This window comes from Squalius cephalus, assembly GCF_949319135.1.
Source record: "Squalius cephalus genome assembly, chromosome: 20".
Taxonomy (NCBI): Eukaryota; Metazoa; Chordata; class Actinopteri; order Cypriniformes; family Leuciscidae; genus Squalius; species Squalius cephalus.
Window position 1 is genome coordinate 10025035 of NC_137141.1, and position 20393 is coordinate 10045427.

A 20393-nucleotide genomic window follows, 5' to 3' on the forward strand; every position below is an offset into this window, starting at 1 on the left:
AAAAACCTTGAAGAATATTTACTTGCTAAGCAACACATGCAGCAACAAAGAATCACAAACGGCAGTTGCGCAGTAACACTAATGTAATGCGGCCACAGGTGTGTGTTTGTGGAGTAATTTACGAACGGCTTCAAAAGCGGCTCAACCAATCAGAATCAAGGACTGGAAATATCCGTTTTATAAATCAGCATTATATTCTCTATCTGATAGGCATCTTGTAGTTTTATGTTAAAGGCACACAGTAATTTTTTGCCAAGAAAAGGAGATTTAAACAAAAAGACTAACTGTATAACAATGATTAGTTTTCTGTCGATGAATGTATCCAAACAGTTGCTCACCTGTCTAATAAAACACACACACCTAAAAAATAATATATATATATATATATATAAGCTTCTTTGGTGTTTCTACAAAATAAAACCAGAAATTGAGGGTAACGCGGGGTATGACACGGTAGCTCAACACATTTAGTCTTTTTATTTAAATCTCATTTTCTTGATTTTTCTTGAAATTACACAGTGTGCCTTTAACATAAAACTACAAGATGCCTAGAGAATATAATGCTGATATATGCTCAAATCAGGTGTACCCTTTACAAAACCATGTAATAGGGTTGACATTTTAAAATTTTCAACAAAAATATATAAAGTAATAAAGTATTTTAAAACACTAGCCTATGTTCAAGTAATGTATTTTAAATAAATGTATGTTATTAATACATTATGGCAACAAAAATGTATGAAACAAACACTGAAAGACTAGAGAAAGAATAAAGACAAATGCTAGCTTTTATTTTTAATCGAAATGTGCTCATATTACAAGACAAGATGGAAAACACAGGACTGGCTTGAAAAAAAAAAAAGTTACTGGATTTAGAAAATATCTATAATAAAGAAACATTTGCCTGATGCACATTTACCTTTTCTTTCCTGTAGAGAGCAGAACTGAAAACCAGACCACTGCACATATTAAAAATCATTGGTATTAAAAATAATACACAACACCAGTGTTTTTGTGACATGGCAGTAATGCAATGAACACATATTGAATATACTTTTCATTTTGGATGCTAATCCACCTGTTTTTTTGTGTTGTTGCTGTTGCTGGCTGAATTCACGGCGCAGTAGCTGGTTGAAAGGGACCAAACCTCTCTCAAACACCTGACTTGGTTCCGTTTTACCAGCAACTAAGACGTGTTTCTGAGGACAGACGAGTTTCCAGCTTAATTCATCATCATATTTATAGAGGTGAGGAGGAGATGCATCGATTTCCTCGGTGTCATTCGCACATCAACATTTGACACGGCAATTATCCAGTCATCTGTCTGATTAATCTCAGATCTAACTTTTTGCTTTGCATGTAGGATCATGTCAGCAGAAGAAGTCCATCCACGTCATGATCTTCCTCCTCCTGCAGGACGATGACACCGAGAGTGCGTGGATGAGCCGGTGTGTCCTCATTCTGGGGTGTCAGGTCAGAATTAGCTCTTCTCCACCTGTCCAACAGCAGCTGTTCTGTCACTCAGAGCCATACAGTATTCATGTCATCATGGAGGAGCTCAGGAACATCAACATGTGTTTAACAATAGCCTGTGCTTGACTTTGACATAACCTTTATAAAGTCATTTGTAACAAGGTTGTTAAGAAGATCCTAATTCATACTTTAAAACAGAAGATGACAAACTTTCTAAACCAGGAGCACTTTAAAATAAAATGCTCAATTCTTGGAAAATCTCTATCTCTAACATTAAAACATTTTCCTGTAATATTGAGTATTTGTTCCGCCGTTGTATTGCCCAACTGACAGACATTTAATTGTTTGGAAATGTTTGTAAGCTCTATAGAATCAGCTAAATCAACCTAGATGATATTTGTGGTTCTTTTGAAAATAAATCATTTTAAATAAATTGAACAAATTAACTTCTTAATATATATATATATATAAAAATTGTATAATTAAAATATTTAAAATATTAAATTATTTTTTTTATGCTTTTAAACTTATTTTGATAGAACAATTATAACAATGTTATAAAACAAATTAACTATCTTAATGTTTTATTTATTTTTTTATAAATAAAGATTATATATATTTATAATAATCTTTAAAATGATCGTTTTTATATTTTATACATTTAACATTTATTTTTATATAACTAAGTTAGAACTAATTAACTATCTTATTTTTTATTTCTGTTATATATATATATATATATATATATATATATATATATATATATATATATATATATATACACAGTGTATGTATATATATATATATATATATATATATATATATATATATATATACACAGTGTGTGTATATATATATATATATATATATATATATATGTATATATATATATATATATATATATATATATATATATATATATACACACAATTTGTATAAGTAATAATATATATTTTTTCATATACACACACAGTATGTGTGATTAAAACTGTATAATTAAATATAATAAATTATATTTTACTATACATTTAAATTTATTTTTATACAGCAAATATAACAGTTATAAAACAAATGAACTATCTTAATGTTTTTTTATTTCTTTTATATATATATATATATATATATATATATATATATATATATATATATATATTACACACACACACACACATTAAATATGTATTTCTGCAATATGTCCATTAAGATGGATGGTAATGTTCTCTTGAGTACATAATATGTAATATAATTCAGTTTTATATTGTCTTAAAGTTTTAAGGAGCTGTGTGGATGGTGATGATGTCTCTCTGAGGCCACACACTTCCTTACATTCCATAGATTGATTCCGTATATGGGGATATAAGGAAGTATGTCGTCTCAACGAGCAACAGCCGGATCTGTTAAACACACAGTACATCACAACTTTGTTTGTACAACTCAGATAAAACAGTCCAATACTAATGCCAATATCTAAGGCATATGGGAAGTTGACACAGAACATGGACTTTTTCTGTAGACAAGACTTGATGAATCTAGGGAATGCGTTAAATCACCTTTTTTCCCTTCACTGGCTCATTTTAACCATGCAGTGAAACAAATTAACATTTAAAAGTACAAATATTCTGTGTATTATTAGGTCATAAAAACCTAATGCTTGCTGTTAAAAATCATTTGGATTGATTTTAGATGGTGTTAATTCCTAACTTTTAAGCAGTTTAAAAATAACTTTAGATGGAGTTCAGCACGTCACACCACAGGAGGACATGTCAACTTTCCATAAAGTCAAGCCATATCCCATTCTGGCCTGGCATGCATTTAGTGAATAACAGGCTATTGTCTAGAAAATTGCATGCTGCTTTTGCATGGCCTTTATAAAAAAGTAAAATGGTTAAAAATGGCATTTTCGCTCTGAAATGCGCTTGAGTAAACAAACCAAACCTCTAAAACAGAACGAAGCAGTAAAGAGAGACTCAACCAAGATCTGCTTCTGCATCGAAAAGCCCTGCAGTCCGACAGCAATGACAGTTTCAGCACAGGTTTCCCACATTACTTGCCCGTCCCTTGGCGCCCAGTCCGTCAGACGGGACAAACACAGGTCCGGCGCTCTCTGTCCTCCTCTCTTCTGTGCGTATCCTCGTCCATTGCCATCTCCTGGATTGTGTCCAGACCTGGCTTGGCTTCCCGTCCTTTTCTATGGGTTGCCCTCCCCCTTGTTGGCGGCCTTCCACCTGTTGGTGTCTTTTAGAGGCCGGGGTCTCTCCTAGACCTCCTGTTCGCAGCCCTCAGCGCTCTGACAGGGCCAGCAGCCTGTGAAATCACACCTCTCAGCTGTTCACACTGCACCCACAGCGAGAGCTGCCATTGAATGTCAATGGCTTCTTAAAAAAAGCATGGGGTGGGCAAAAAGACAACTGCCACCAGCTTTTATTGGGAGACAGCATGACAGAAAATGTTTTCTGGTGCACAGCTGACAAAGAAGTTCGTGTTTTTGGTGTGTATGCAGAAATATATCTCAGTGATGTTAATGTTAATAATTCTTTTGGTTTTACTGTAAACTTCTCAGAGTAGGGCTTCAGGACAGCTTTTACATGCTCATGTCATTTTTGTCTTTCATTTCAGTAGTGTCTATATATAGCCTAGAAGCGTGTTTCGTCCAGGGAATAAATAAATAAGTTAATTGCAACCTTTTTCTCTCACAATTTTGGCATTTTCTTGCTATTGCAAGTTTATATCTCACAATTGCAAGTTTATATCTCTCAATTCTGAGAGAAAAAAAGTCTGAATTGTGAGACTTGACACAACCTTTGAGGTGAGCAACTAAAGATATGAGTAGCATTTAATTCTGCTAATTAATAAAATAATTGGTTATTGGGGGTATTGGTTATGCGCGTGCCATACGAGGATGGGAAGTTCGAATCATTTTACTGACTCTCTTGTTTGATCTCGTTCATCAAAATGAAAGAATCTTTTTTCGAGCCATTTCGTTCATCTAAGGGGCAAATGTTATACTTTTAACACGCAAATTCCCCGAACACATCCACCTACGCAATCTTGATTATATTCTGAATTAAGAAATCATTATAATGCAGTCAAAAATAATTTACAAGGAACATGAATAATTACTTTACCTTCAGAGTCTTTCGTTCATCTGTCACGTGACAGACGCAATTATGAATGGATCGTTCATGAGCAACAGATATATAACAGCTACAAGTCACAAGTGTATGCACTACTTGCTTTATGCAAGCACTATAGGATAAATCACTATACAGGATTTACCCTATTATACTTTCTCGACCCGAATTGATAGGTCAAACAGCAAACATCCACCAACAAATAGTCTATAAATAGGCTGTCTTTGAGTTCACATGAACAACGGTTAAATTATTCGTCGGGCTACAGAAGAATACCATAATTCCTCCGTTCAATTAGGCCTAAGACATCGAGAGTCACGCAGACCTATAACAACCCAGCCACAACACATTTTGGGAATAACATGCCTTACCTTAACACAGAATGGATTTCAAGGACTTCGCGCGCAGATCAATGGCCTCGTTTATATTTTTTTCGACGAATCTGTGAGTTAACATGAGTGGAATTTGCACCGCAGCGCCACCACACCTTGATGCTCATGACAAGAATAGCATGCATAGTTACTTATCTTTATTGAAGTGAATTACCGGTAGGTTTAAATCGCCGTCCTGCATGAATGAATGATATTTTTGCTATTTTACACATAATAATCCACGATGATCACATTACACAAAACTGAAATTGCACGTCAAAATAACACATTGTCAATATTTTTTGAGACCCCCAAAATTTCACAAATCACGTTTTCAGGGGAGCCCATGTCTTATTAAGGGGAGCCGAGCTTCCCCTAGCTCCCCTGTAGATTGCACCCTGAATCTACCCATCACAGAAAACATTCTGCTTTTTTAGATTTAAAAATCATCACTTGGTATGATTTATAAGCTGTTTTCTTCAGGGGACCAAAACATTTTCCCACAAGGGCAAGGTTTTCAGATATCTTTTGGGGACATTTTGTCCTCATAACATAGAGAATACCTGAACCACACACACACACATTTATGTACAATTAAATGAATGAATTAAATGTAAATATTTATTTTATTTATATATTATAATATTTTATTTATATATTTATTTAATATATTATTTAATCTTATTTAATCTAATTTATATATATATATATATACTACTGTATATGCATATATTTGCATATATGCATATATGAATATACTACTTGTATATGCATTTTAATATTACATAATGTATCCTATTATTATTTAATTTATTACTAACTAGAAAAGTTATTTTAAATTGTAATAATATTTAACAATATTACTATTTTTACTGTATTTTAAAATAAATAAATGCAGCCTTGGTGAGCAGAAGCGGCTTCTTTCAAAGACATTAAAATTTTTTTAATGTTGCCAACCTGTTGATGGGTACTGTATGTATATGTGTGTGTGTTATATATGTAAATGTATATATGACATTCCTTATTTATATAATATCCTAGAATAAGGATAGGATACATTTATTATATGGAATTTCATCTAATTTGGCACAAGTGTAAACTAATTCATTTAAATATTTAGGCTACATACAGACCCAGAAAAAGTGACATATGCAAGACCAAAATAAAATGTATGCTGAAATTGTTAAAGTGCGACAGATGCTAAATTACTGAAAGGTGAAAGATTGGTGCTGTGGGTTGAAATGGTTACAAATGACAGGTCAAACACTAATCCTAACTCTTAACCGCTGCTACAGTCAGAGGGGAATGTTGTTCAGCTCAGGTCTATCTTACAGTCTGATTGGCTGAATGTTATCAACCAACAGGGATAATGATCCTGGAACATCTCTTTCTTGACATTGAAACGCACTGACCACATTTATGATGCCTTTGCCTATTTTTGCTTGACTCTGGGATCACATGTGAGACCGCTGCTCCACGGACAGAAACAGGAGCTGCTGGGGAATGTGAACGTGGAAGCTCATAATGGCTAAGGTCAACACCTGTGTTCTAAAATCAGCTGGAGTGGAGAGAGATAGATAGATTTAGAGACCGAGAGCGGTCGAGCTGTAAGACTCCTATTGAAATTCAACTCTCAGTCTATTTCAGTTGCACACAGAAGCTGTAAATAGCCTTGGCTGCTTGTGTGCGTGCCTTCAGATCGCTCCATGACATGATCGTGGAAGCAGGCCACTTCATGACTCTCTGTTTCAGTCGAAATCATTGATTATTCTTTATATTGGTTCATCATTGAATTGTTGAGTATTCTTTTAAAAAACCCATAAAGGTGTAGATTAGTTCAGCACTTTTTCCAGTACTTGTAGATGCGGGACACTGGGGTTAGCAGTCACTGTTTTACTCCAGCAAAAAACTAAAGAAAATATAGAAAGAAATAAAGGTTTATTTATTTAAAGTAGACACAATAGATTCTTATTTTTAATAGGTGCAAACTGTCTTCACTAAAAAAAACCTGAACATTTCCAGAGTTCATTTGTCACAGTATATGTATAATGTATTGTGTTGCATTTTATTAAAGTATTGAAAAAATATATATATAATAGATTTTCAGCTAAATTTAAACCGTAAACAACCATGAAACAAAACAATCAACCCAAATACTATAATTTAAGGGAACAAAAATATATATATAAAAAAATTGGCTAACTAATGTCAAAATGAATCTATATAATCAATTATATACACACACACACACACACACACACACAGTACACATACACAGTCAGACTAAAATTTATTCAGACACCTTCAACATTGCTCACATTATCACAGTTTATTCGCTATAGTTTAGAAAATGGTAATACAATATGACAAGAACTCAGAGTTATCAAATCAGTTGATATTTCACTGGTTTTGGCCATTCTTCTGTTAGACTGTCTCACGAATGAATTACTGTAGGTTGAATATCTGTCAGCTGTTGAATTTAACTACACAATTAGATAATACCAATTTCGGTCAAACAATAACCAAGCAATGCTTAATTTTCTTCAGTCTGTGGTGTAAAAAGGTTGCATTAGCAATTAAAGAAAAAACACTTAAGTAAACCATGATCAGGTCAGTGTCTGAATCATTTTTGGTCCCAATTTTTATACATTTTACTGGTAGTCCACTGTATGAAGAATTTTTGGGTGTAATATTTCAATATTTACTTTATTTTGTGTCCTGCACCCACTAGTAAAAAAATATCAAAAACTGTATCTGGTGTCTAAATAATTTTTGGTTTGACACTATATTATATACATACTGTATTTATGTTTGTGTGTGCATACACACATATTTAAAATGTGTAAAATTATTATCCTAATTTAAGATGGCAATAAAGGCAAGGCAAGTTTATTTATATAGCACATTTCATACACAATGGCAATTCAAAGTGCTTTACATAGAATAAATTAAAATAATAAAAAGAAATAAGAATAATTAAACAGTTTAGAAAAATAAAATACTGTACAGTACAAACAGTCGGACGAACAGTGGCACAGTGTTCAGTGCTCAAGCACATTGGACAGTTTTTGTATAGTTTTTCATTTTTGAGAATGTTACGTTCATCCATTTAGATGTTACCCCTTTATTATTGTATATTCTTTGTTGCTTTATAAGTTATTTAACATTACATTGCTTGGAAAACCCTTCCTACATCATGATGTTGAATGCCTTCTGTACATGTAAGATGAATTCGATTTTAAAGGGGTCATATAATGTCATTTTTGTACAAGCTAATATGATTCTTTAGGGTCTAAATTAAAAGTTTGTAATATACTTTAATTAAAAATTCTCATTAGTATTGTAAGAAAACACTAATTTTACCTGGTCAAAAACAGCTCTGTTTTCAGCACGCCGTTTGAGTGCATGTGTCTTTAAATGATAATGAGCTTTGCTCACCCACTCAACCACTCTGTTCTGTGCATACACCGTTTTTAATAATAACACAATACCCATAATGCGTTGTTCATTATAAACGTGGGATTATGAATTATATTGAGAACGTCATACATAGAAAACATGCCATAATGTACCCTGAGTGTAAAAATAGCCGCATTCATCATGAAGCGTGCAGCAAGCGATTTGCAAAGATTAATATAAAGATTAATAAAATGTTACACTCACTCACTTCTTTTGGAGGTGCAGCATGAACACGAATAGTTGGTACCGATCCTTTTTTCAGGAGCAGCTTCTTAGCAAAACCAGCTTTATACTGACCCTCGTTTGTAAAGCAGTGAAATGATTCGCGCAAACATGAAAGCAATGACTTTGATCGCGGGGAATTCCCTTGGAAAACAAACTCAGCCACTGCGTCTTCAGCTGTACGGATTTAGGAACATCAAAATGACTGTTGTGTTCGTTATTACACCCAAGAACACCACAATCGCTTAGACACCATTCTACTCAGTGCTCCAGCTATCAGCAATGAACGCGCCGGTTGGCTCAGGCTATGATTGACAGCTCGCTCACGAGGGCGCGTGGGCAGGTCTGTGCTGAAACGCTGCTGTCAATCAACCATTGTGGGAGGGGCGTCGATTTTGTGACGTCACAAAATCGAACAGCTTGATTCAGGAGAGGGGAAAACATATAAGAAGATTTAAAAAAAAAACACTGGATGGATTTTTATCATTATATGATGGTTGTGTACAGGCACTGCCAACACACACTTCAGTACAATCAACTTGGAAAAGTGCATGTACCATTATATGACCCCTTTAAAAATATCTCTGTGGAATTCATGAAGGCTTTTTATAGATAATTTCTTCAGAATGTGAGATCATGAACTACCAAATTACATTTCTATATCAACCCTGACTGATTTAAATCCAACATGAAGTGTTGAGGGGGATCAGCTAATGGCTTCCTCACATGTTGGTGCTGAATCATTAGCGTTTGAGCCATTAAAGTAAGAGGCCTGTGTTTGCCGGCCAGTTGCCGTTCCTGTGGTTGATACAGCTGTTCCATAAGGGCCACACGAGCAGACTCCTGAAAGACCTGCCATTGTGTACGTTTCTATCAGCGAGGTCAAAGGTACCGTAATCAACGGTTAAGAAACAGGTGGGGATTCTGACAGGAGATGGCAAATGCTGCTCTGGCCGTTTTATATGACAATGAAGACACAGATTCTTTGTTTGCAGGGTTGTAGGATCAGCTGAATAATGATAGTGACATTTTGAGTAAAGTTGGGTTAGATCTCCCTCAAAACCGAGCTTTTGATAATCTTTTGTACTGTACAGTATGTGAAATGAAATGACTTCATGGAATGTGACAGAGCCATTCTCAGCTCTTAAAGGGTTTACCCATAAATGAGAATCTAATGATAACTACTAAATATGAAAAGTGAAACTTCTAAATAATAAAAATTTGAGGGGAAAATGTGTCTCATTCACTAAGCATGCATACACACAAATTTGTGCATGAAACGAATGATTTTAAGAACAAATCACTATTTTCACCAAACATTTTGTAATAAAATGTATTCTAAATTTATGAAAAAAATACAGGAACAACTGAAACCACACATACACAAAAAGCACTTACTCTTTACGGCCTTATAATCGTGTTAAGAAATTATATTTCATCCTAACATGACTATAATTATATTGAAGTTGCTTTATATAATAATAATAATAATACAATTGAATTTCATCTTAAATACATTCCATCATATACAGTTAAAGAGTAAGAAAAGCGGCGTTATAGCTTCAGCGTCGAGGTTTCTCTGAATAACGCAGATATACGGGTATGTAGCTGGCTAATGAGAGGTCTGTAATCTGGGTCTGTATGAAATATGTTGTGAGAATGGCACACTTGGCATTGCTCGAGGATTGGGCTAGAGCGCGTCTGTCAAACAGCGGCAAGTTAGACAAGAGTGATGAAAGGCTGTAAGGAAAGCGTGTGCGGAAAGCGCTTATATGGAGATTGTTTGGACGTGTTTTATGCAAATGAATCCTCTCATGCACACGACCACTCATTTAGAGTACTGCAAATTCACTAACATCAGAGCGATGTTAAAACATTCATGTGCGCATGAATGTGTTGTGAATTAGGCAAAGGTTTTTCGTGTGAAGTTATCCTGTACAAATACAAAATAATCCACTCAATTATTTTACTGTTAATTACTGAATGAGACACATTATTCTTAATTGTCATGATTTTTCTTTTTATTAAATTAAATAAAAATTAAATGAAATGTATTTGATTACTAAAAATGTTTTTTAAAGTAATATTATCAATTATTTTTAGTTCATTTAAAACGTATGTAGTACTATAAGCAGTTAACATTGTCCCGAACATCATCTGTGTTTCAAGGAAGAAAGTATGTCATACAGGTTTGTAGTGAGTAAATACATTTTTCTCTATTTGGTGAACTATCCCTTGAACATCAACACTGGAAACAAAAGTCAGCAGAAACACAACTGAAATCAAAATGTTCTGCTGAAACCCTAGTGATATTTACTCTGGGAGTTTGTTGGATGAAAGGTGAGCAAATGTAAGCGAGGACAGGACATGATGAGTGCTTCAATGACTTCATGCTCAAGTGCGTGCTGAAGACATCCAGATTCCACACAGCAAGTGACAGCTGTCAGGTGTCGGAAACGGCTAGCCAACTCATAGTAACCAAATACATGCAAATGATCATTTTAACCATATAAAGCCTTTTGTATAGCTGAAAAACCTGTTGTTCACAATCTAATACATTCCTTCTGTTGTCAGGTTGATAGATCATATTTTTTGGCTAGTAAAAGGCATTTTATACGGTGGCCGATTGAGCTCAATGCTCTGCAACTGATGAAAACGCATGAAAATAGGAAAAAAAACCACGGGCAAATTCAATTAATTTCAAATTGCTGTTCCAGCCAGGTTTGGGATCCCCTTGAAACATTTCTGTTGTGGTCTGTGCTATTTGTAGCACGTCTCTGTATTTTGATGAGTTGTGAGTATTTGCAGTGCGTTTCTGTTTTTTTTTTTTTTTTTTGTATTTGTTTTTTAAAAAGTATTTGTTTATCAGAATTTCATCTTACTTTTTGGTCAAATATCAGTTATGATATAATTACAAAATGTAATAATTTTACTCAGTTTGAGTTTATAAATAGAATTTAGCACTTTGAATTAAACTGATTTTAATTAGAGCCCGACCGATTTATCGGTCTACCGATTTTTATCAGCCGATATGAGCCTGTTGCAGATATATCGGTATCGGGCGTATATGACGCAGATTTGCCACCAATATGAACTTTTTTTTTACAGAACATATAACGTGGATAAAATGCTTGTAAATTGTGTAATTACGTAGTTTGTCCAGCAGAGCGTCTCAATTGTTTGCTACTGGCGACCCAGGTTACTGTAGTGACACCAGACAAACCCTTTCACTTCAGTAAAAGGAGGTCTTTTCTTCAGATAAGGTGTAAGATGCGCACACATTAGCTTCCACTCCACTGACAAGGTATGAAACATGGCTTGTATGCAAACGAGTATGATAAGTTTGTTGTGAGAGTAAAAGACGGGGACATTGTTTGTTTATTTAGTTGCGACGCGAGCAACAACGGCCGCGTCCGGTGTAGACACAGTGTTAAAGCCCATTCTGCCTATAACGCTATGTTACAACATCAAGCAATATTCCAATCATTTCTATAATTATAACACTTTATATAGGGCCATTTTGCATAATGAGTAGTTTCACGTTTAGTACATGTTGCTGACTTATTTAAAATAGTATTTAAGTAAAAGTTCTGTACATATGTAATTAAACATGTTTCATTATGGTATTATTACTTTTACTTTAGTTAAAGATGAGTACTTCCTCCACTCGTCGAGACTAGAGGAATTAAGACTAATGATAAAAGATAAGGTTTTGCCTTTTTATTTATTGATGTTATTTTTTTATATAATGTGACTAAATAAAAAGACAAAGTCATTAGTGAAGATTTTGCAACAGTATTTATAATATAATATAGAATAGAACATGCAATGCAAACTTTGGTTACAGCTCAAATGTATCATTCTCATTCTATCATTCACCCTGCCTCCATTACATATCTGTCACACAAGTGTTTGATCACCACATTTGAGAGATCATTGCAAAAAATGTTTATATCTTACCTTATTATCTTATTCTACCCTCAATATCTTAAGTTATTTTGGATCTCAAGTAAATTATCTTGATTTAAAAAGCATTTTTTTGCAGTGTAATAATGTTGCAAAGAGTTGGGTTGACTATGCAATATTAATACATTTAAATGTGTCATAGTTTTGATTTACCAATTGCATGGAGAAAAACCAGGGAATCCCTGCTCTAGACTAAACGTGCCAGTGAAATCCCAGCCGCTCCTCAGAGGCAGTTGAAGCAGCAGCTGGTGAATTTCCCTCATACTGCATTGTGGGGGCTGCACATGGGCCACACGGCAGGTGGCACTGACCAGAGAACTTCTCCTCCGGCAGAAATGTCCCCTCTTTCCAAGGCCGGGATATTCAGCTGGGATATGATTAGGCCCTGTCTCTCATCCTTTAAGTTCCCGGGAGAATGAGAGGGAAAGGCATGTGCTTCTCTCACATTATCTGAATGGCAGACGTGCCTCGCGAGTCCTGCTGTCTGACGGCGAGTCACAGCCGCTGCTCCCTCCTGCAGTCCTTCATGACAATTGTGCACTCACTTGTTCAGGAAGCTTCATTCGGCAGGACCTTTGATTGTTTAGGGATTCCTATGAAGGACAAAAATATTAGAGAAGTGGTAGGGTACAACGGGGCACTGGGGTAAAAGGTGCATTTGACTATTCTCTTTTAAACCACTAGATGGCACAACAATTCTGCTCAGCACTTTTTCTTTACAACCGCTTTTGATGATGCACATGGGAGTTTGGCAGATCCTTGACGCGATTGCGGACAGCAACGCAAAGTTGATTCTGCGCTATTTTGATATAATATTAAATGGTGCTTTTAAAAATGTTGTAGATTTATGTAGTAAGAATTGATAAAAATATTCTCTATATTTTGAGACAAATGTTTTAATGATTTTCAGTTTTGTTCAAGGTAAATAAAGCAACAGTTTTTCAAAAATGGAAGAATATGTAAAAGTATGTTATTTGGGGTAAAAGGCGCCCCCAGCTGTTGGGGTGAAAGGCACAATAATTAAAGCTGCATCAGAGCCTGTCTACGGAGAGCCTGCGCACTCCCTATTAAGTCCTATTGTACCGAATTTTGGTTGTTGTTCCACCAGAGTTCCACTGGGGGCGATCGATCGCTCATGAGTGCAAAATGAATGGGAGTGTTCACGTGTTACTGCAGCCAGTCCAGAAACCGGAAGTAACCAGAGAGTGCCAATTCTCTTCCTATTAGACATTCTCTGGCTGCATTCGTAAAGTCTGGCAGATTGAGCAGGGGGGTAATCAAGCTCTCGAATTCTGTACCACCCCCGGGGTCCGCCATAGGCTAACAAGCCATCACCTGCTGTTAGCATTCCATTGACTCCCATTAATTTTGGCATCACTTTGACAGCGAATAACTTTACATCTGAGGCATTTAAAGACTCCATTTGTCCATTGTTTATTTCTAAAAAAACACGACAATGTATAAAAGGCTCCATTACCTTGTATCTTACGTTATGGCCCCGTAGAAGCATTTTTTTGTAAATAAATAGGCTAACGATTGCGTCATAACCATGTGGCTCTGTGGAAATTACCGTATAGACAGGACGAGAAGCTCGCACTCGCAGTCAATCGGAGGGACGTGGAGGCATAAAGCCAAGGGAGAAGCCCATAGAGAGTCCATAAAAGCAACGGAACAAAATATTTCAACAACGTTTTGAGGAATTGTAAATAATTCGGTATGTGGCAAGTGAAAATATATGAAGTAACATTCATCCACGAACTTTAAATAATTTATCTACTTCATTAAATATGAAGTATGGGTAACGGGGCATACCTATATTAACGGGGGATGGGGAAATTATACAGGCAATGAAAAAAAAAAACATCTCAATATCAATCGCAGTTAACGTTATTCCTTTTATTTATTTACATTTACATGAAGATGAATGTGATCCCTTTCATCCTGGTCGAAGCCATCTACAACATGTCTTGGCCTACCTAATGTGAAATAAAGAAATAAAAACGTTTCTGTTCAAGTGTTTTTGACCATGATTTATTAGCCAAACTTACATGATTTAACACCTATATAGTATGTGTGCATCTGTGCCTATTTGAATCACTTTTAATAATTTTGGAAGATTGTGCTGACTTGTTCTTTACCTGTTATTTTTTTATTTTATTGTGTGTATATATATATATATATATATAATATATATGTGTGTGTGTATATGTATATGGGTTGGGCATCTAAGGTATAATGCCGATCCAATATGCATCTCGATACAAAGTATCCGATCCGATATATTAACGATACATGTGTAGCATTTTGCGATGCAATACGATACGATTCACAGTCATCACGATACAATGCGATAATTCAGCACTAGCTAATTAGATCAAGTTTATGTGGTGATGTGAAAGAGGATGCAGTGCCATTGAATGAGTTTGATTATTTATTAACCAAGTAAAACCAAGACTTTTTTACAAACTGGCTTTTCTCTCAGAGCCTGAGTGTCGGTTTACTGTAGAGGGCCATTTTAGAACACATGGCACATATTATTTAAGTATTTCCAAAATAAACAGAAGGTATAAGTGCAATATATACAAAAAAAATAATATTTGCACTCTTTCAACAGAAAGAAGGCTTACCATTGCACAACAAGAATTGTGATTTCACTTTTCAACTATGAAAATAAGTTTTACAAAGAGATATTTTGCCACTGAATATTCAAATCTTAACGTTGTGAACTAGCAGTGTTATGCTGCTTTTACTTTGAAACATCACTGTCACTGTAAACAACAGGCTAATAAAATAAAATTAAATAAAAATTAAATAAAATTCTAAATAAAAAAATGCCTTTTAGAACAGTGCACATTGGTCAGTCACCTTCAGTTAAAGGTTTTTCTTCAGAAATATCAACTGATCAACATGATCAGGGTGAAGCAAGCTACGCTGAGCTGTAACTATGTCTCCAGCTGTGCTGAAAACTCTTTCAGCTGGTACGCTTGTTGCTGGGATGGACAGATATCTCTTTGCTAAAGCTGATAGTAGTGGAAGATCTACTTGCAGTCTCCACCACTGCAACACATCCCCATCCAAACCTAAAGTGTCCCTTTCTCTATATTTTAAGATTTCATCCTTAGCTTTCTCCCTGATGGTCTTTGCTGGTGGTCTTGCACTCAGGAAATCTCCAAACATCTGGTCCATGGCAGTCTTTTTCTTTGGAGGGGCATCATCTACAGAAGAGGGCAGAGGCTCATCAGTTGTGCTAAAAATATTCCTTTCATTTACAATCTGAAAATTACTTCACTATATTGAATCTTCACTACATACTTCTGTACATTTTTGGCATTGTCTCCATTTAAACCAACCTGTCTTGTCCTCTTTGGAAGGGCTTTTGTCGCCTTCTGTTTCAGCTGTCTGGTCCTCTTCCAATGTGCCTGTTGCCTGGTCTTCATTCGGCATTGCTGTGTCACTGACCTCTTCCTTAAAAATGCATAAACATGTAAAATAATGCATATTCATATATTATTAGTTCTAAACTGCAATAACAATCTTACTTTAACAAACTTCCCTCTCCATTCATCTGTACCACCTCTGTTGTTATCTTCATGAATACCATATCCTTGGCATCACTGTCATCCAGAAAAGCCAGGTTTTTAAAACGCGGGTCAAGTGCTGAGGCACAGTGGAGAGTGCCTTCAAGATATGTATAACGGCCATCAAAGTCCTGCCTGAATCTGTCTTTCATATGGGAAATAACCTCTAGATCACTCTCATCTGGTTGGAATTGTCTCTGCAATTTGGCTTGGATTGGAGAGATAATGGAGATGGTGGGATTTTTTTCCTCACTGAGGAGTGTGGTTGCCACTTTCAGAGGTGACATTAATTTGATGATCTCTGGGATCAGTGTCATGTCATCTTCTGTCAAACTGGCCATAGCCGCACGCCTCTTTATCTTCCTGGACAGCAGGGTGTTCAGCACAGCAGGCTGCTGCTCCCAGAAACGCTCCAACATGTCGAGGGTACTGTTCCATCTGGTGGAAACGTCATGGATGAGCTTGTGGTTGGGCAGGTGTAACTGGGTCTGTATTTCACGCTGAACTTCAGTTGCCTTGGGGCTTTTGTGGAAAAAGGAGACAAGCTTCCTAACTTTCACCACCAGCTCAGAGACACTGTCCACCTTAAAGACTTTTTGAGATGCCAAGTTCAATGTGTGGGCGATGCATCTCACGTGTGGGTCCATTTTGGCACCAGCACCAGCACCAGCACCAGCCAGGATCATGTTTCTGGCATTATCTGTGACTAACGCGGGGCTCTTCTCTTCGATCTTCCACTCGTGGCAAACATCCTGAAGTAAAACGGCTAGATTATTCCCTGTGTGAGCCTCGTTGAACACTCTGGTCTGCAAAACGTGGTTTTTGAGAACCCACCCGTCATCTATGTAGTGTGCTGTGACCGTTACATATGATGCTGTAGCGCACGATGTCCAACCGTCCACTGTTACAGCAACTCTTTGGGCTTTGTGCAGAGACTCCTCTATCTCTCTTCTGACTTTGTCGTAGAGAGCAGGTATCTGTTTATCGGAGAATAGCTTTCGGTTTGGTATCTTATAACGAGGCTCCAAAACATGGAGGAGGTGTTTAAAACCTTCGTTCTCCGTGACACTATAGGGCTGAATATCTTTACGGCAATAACAGATGCTATTGCATTGTTCATCTGCAGAGCGCGCGGAATTGTTAGCAAGCGGGGCATGGAAAAAACTTTCAATACTTTTCTCACCACTTTTGGAGCTGGTAGCTACAGGTGAGTCAGAGCAGGAGGCAGGGGATGCAGGGGCACTGGCAGATGCTTCCACAACAACACCGTGGCGCCGCTTCAAGTGAGATATCAGATTAGTCGTACTGCCCGTGTATTTTACAGATGCGTGGCACATCTGTCTTGTCAAGTCGTCTGTCTTTCTTGTAAAATCCTTAGTGTTTCCAAACTTTAGATTTAAAACTCAGTGGAGGATAAAATATCTCGGCATCCGACATGTTTGTTTTGCTTACTCCTCGCGCTTCCCGACAACTACCTTTGGGCGCATCACTGGCTTCATCCGCGCAGCTGATACATTGAGTTGTAGTGTACACATCCGCAAGTCCGTTGCTTAGGCCTACCTTATGTAGGTCGATTCAATTATGTGCCAAAAACAAGTTGACAACACTTGTTAATAAATAAATACATTCTGTATTAAAAGGATAAGCTGTATCTCGCAAAAACCGATGCATCTCTTGCTTCCAAATTTCATTCATCCTCTGCTGCTCTACCGATGCACTCGCATCGTGTACGCGCATGACCGCGTATCGATACATATCGGTTAATCTTCCCATCCCTTATATATATATATATATATATATATATATATATATATATATATATATATATATATATATATATATATATATATATATATATATATATATATATATATATATTAAACCTGTTCAAAATAAGCTAAGCTAAACTAACTGAAATGACTAAGAACTGCCCATAGGCTACTCAAATGATTACAATCCGAAAGTTTATTATTATATTTATTATAGCTATATTTTAAAGTCGATTTTAGCCACTTCTTTTGTCAGGCCTAGAATGTTTTAATGTAAGATGTCATATTGTAATTATATAGCGCAAGATGTTATATTAATTGTAATATATTAATATACATTATATTATGTTATTACTATATTATACGATTTAATTTCCAAACTCTCTCTCTCACGCGCACGCACGCACGCACGCGCACACACACACACAATGTTCAATGTGAGTTTACTCTGAATCTGACACATCATTGGTCAGCTTGCATGCGCTTTATGATAACACCTAGTCAAAGCCCTTTTTTCTGGAGAGCCGTGAGACTTCGACCTTGGAAACTTCTGATCATCATTCAAGACAAGTATTGTGTTATAGGTGGTATTTTGTTAATTCATTGTGTTAACTGTTTGTTGCCTTTTTTTCAGGTAAGTCCACTGTCTCCATCAGTATAATGCAAGATTATGATTATTTGAATCATCATTATATAGGCCTAAGCAGAGGTGTAAAGAGTGACGTTGCAATAAATCAAGGTAGACAGAACAGCCTTATAAACGTCTACAAACTCCCAATTAAGCTCAAGTGCACAAAAAGGCTATAAGTAAACCTATATTATACAAAAAGACCTTGTCAATATAGAGGATATATAAAATAATGTTAATTAAAATTAACTAGTCAAGGTCTACTTGCACTGGATGTGCTGGTTTCGGCCTCATCAGCAGCTGCAGTCGTGACCTCATCTCCAAAATCAAACACCTGCGATTCAGAAACCAAGCACAAAAACTAAGTGTACTGCAAGTGATATACCACAACAACAGGTTTATTTTAAATAAATGGCTGCAACAATAAAATATTTGTGAATATAGGGAGTGTATGTGCATAATGTGTGTGTTTGTGCATGCGCACGTGTGCGTTTATGTGTGCATGCCTGTACGTGCACATTCATATGGGTGTGTTTGTGTCATACAATAGCCTATAGTGCGCTGTTGAATGCTTACTACCAATTTTAATATACCACCACAGCCACATTTTATTGTTTGGTTGGATGTGAGTGACAGATCAGCTTGTGCATTGTCACTGCAATCGATTCTCAACTGAGGTGGGGGGTAGTGAGATCATTTTAGGGTAGCATGGCATGCAGATTCTTTGAGAGAGAAAAAAACCCATCACTCCATTAATTCATTTTCTTGAACAATGTTTTTTTTTTCTTGTCAGGTTCCCCTTCAATGATAAAGACAGGTTGCAGTGGTGGATACACAATGTCAAGAGAAAGAGCTGGACACCAAACAAGCATTCTCGCCTCTGCTCCCTTCACTTAACACAGGACTGTTTCATCCCTGTCCAGGGACTAAAAAAAAACCTTAAACCAGATGCGGTGACAACCATCTTCTACCCCCATTGCCAGGTGAAGGCCAAGGTGAGGCACACCAGAGTCAGTAAGAACACAATGGTTAGTAAGACTAACTCTGACACACAAGCTGGTAAACACAGGAACGTCAGTCATGACCATGATTACATCAGTTGCACTCACAGTGAACCACAGACAGTCGAGATGTGTAGCCAGCTGCAGCCATAGCCATTCTGCAGATCATGGTGCATGCACACTGAAAAACTCCCCCAATCCTCTAAAGAGGAAGGTGTCATTTGTTCAAAGTAGCTTGCGTTCTTGCACGAAAAAATTGAAGCTTCAAAAGCAGAGAGTCAGAAGACTGAAACAGAAAGTGAAGTCTCTCTCTTCAGTTGTTACTGATCTGAAAGAGAAGCTGCTTGTTTCCACGAGCTGTGGCGATATGCTGGAGGCTTCCTTTAGCGGTGTTGCTAAAGAAATTCTTACAAGGGCCAAGTGTAAGACTAAGGCTAAATCCCAATTCTCTGTCTTACCCCTTCCCCTTAGATTTGCACGTTCACGTGAGAGTAAGGGCTATCCCAATTCTCATTTTGATCTAGGGGTAGGGTTAAGGGGAAGGGGTAGACACCCCTTAAAACCAAGAATTTTCGCGAGCTTACTTGAAACCAAGGGGTACCCAGAATGCACTGCGCAACCGGCAACAATGGCGGGCATACCATCAAGAGTCCCATAAACGTAAGTATTTTCGGCTTAAAGGCACAATATGTAACTTTTTTGCTTTAAAATTAGCAAAAATCACTATATCTATGTTATATATTTTTTTTAGTTGTGTACTTACATTATCCCGACTGTTTCCAACAACTTTCAAAC

The 20393-nt window shown here is 36.5% G+C and overlaps 1 long non-coding RNA gene across 1 annotated transcript; it reads left to right on the top strand.

Moving 5' to 3' along the window:
* The first annotated feature begins 406 nt into the window (after window positions 1-406).
* Window positions 407-19638, top strand: LOC307148667. The gene is made up of 3 exons (XR_013819475.1): window positions 407-1247; window positions 1364-1473; window positions 19391-19638. It is a non-coding gene; the product is annotated as an uncharacterized lncRNA (long non-coding RNA).
* Window positions 19639-20393: the final 755 nt, after the last annotated feature.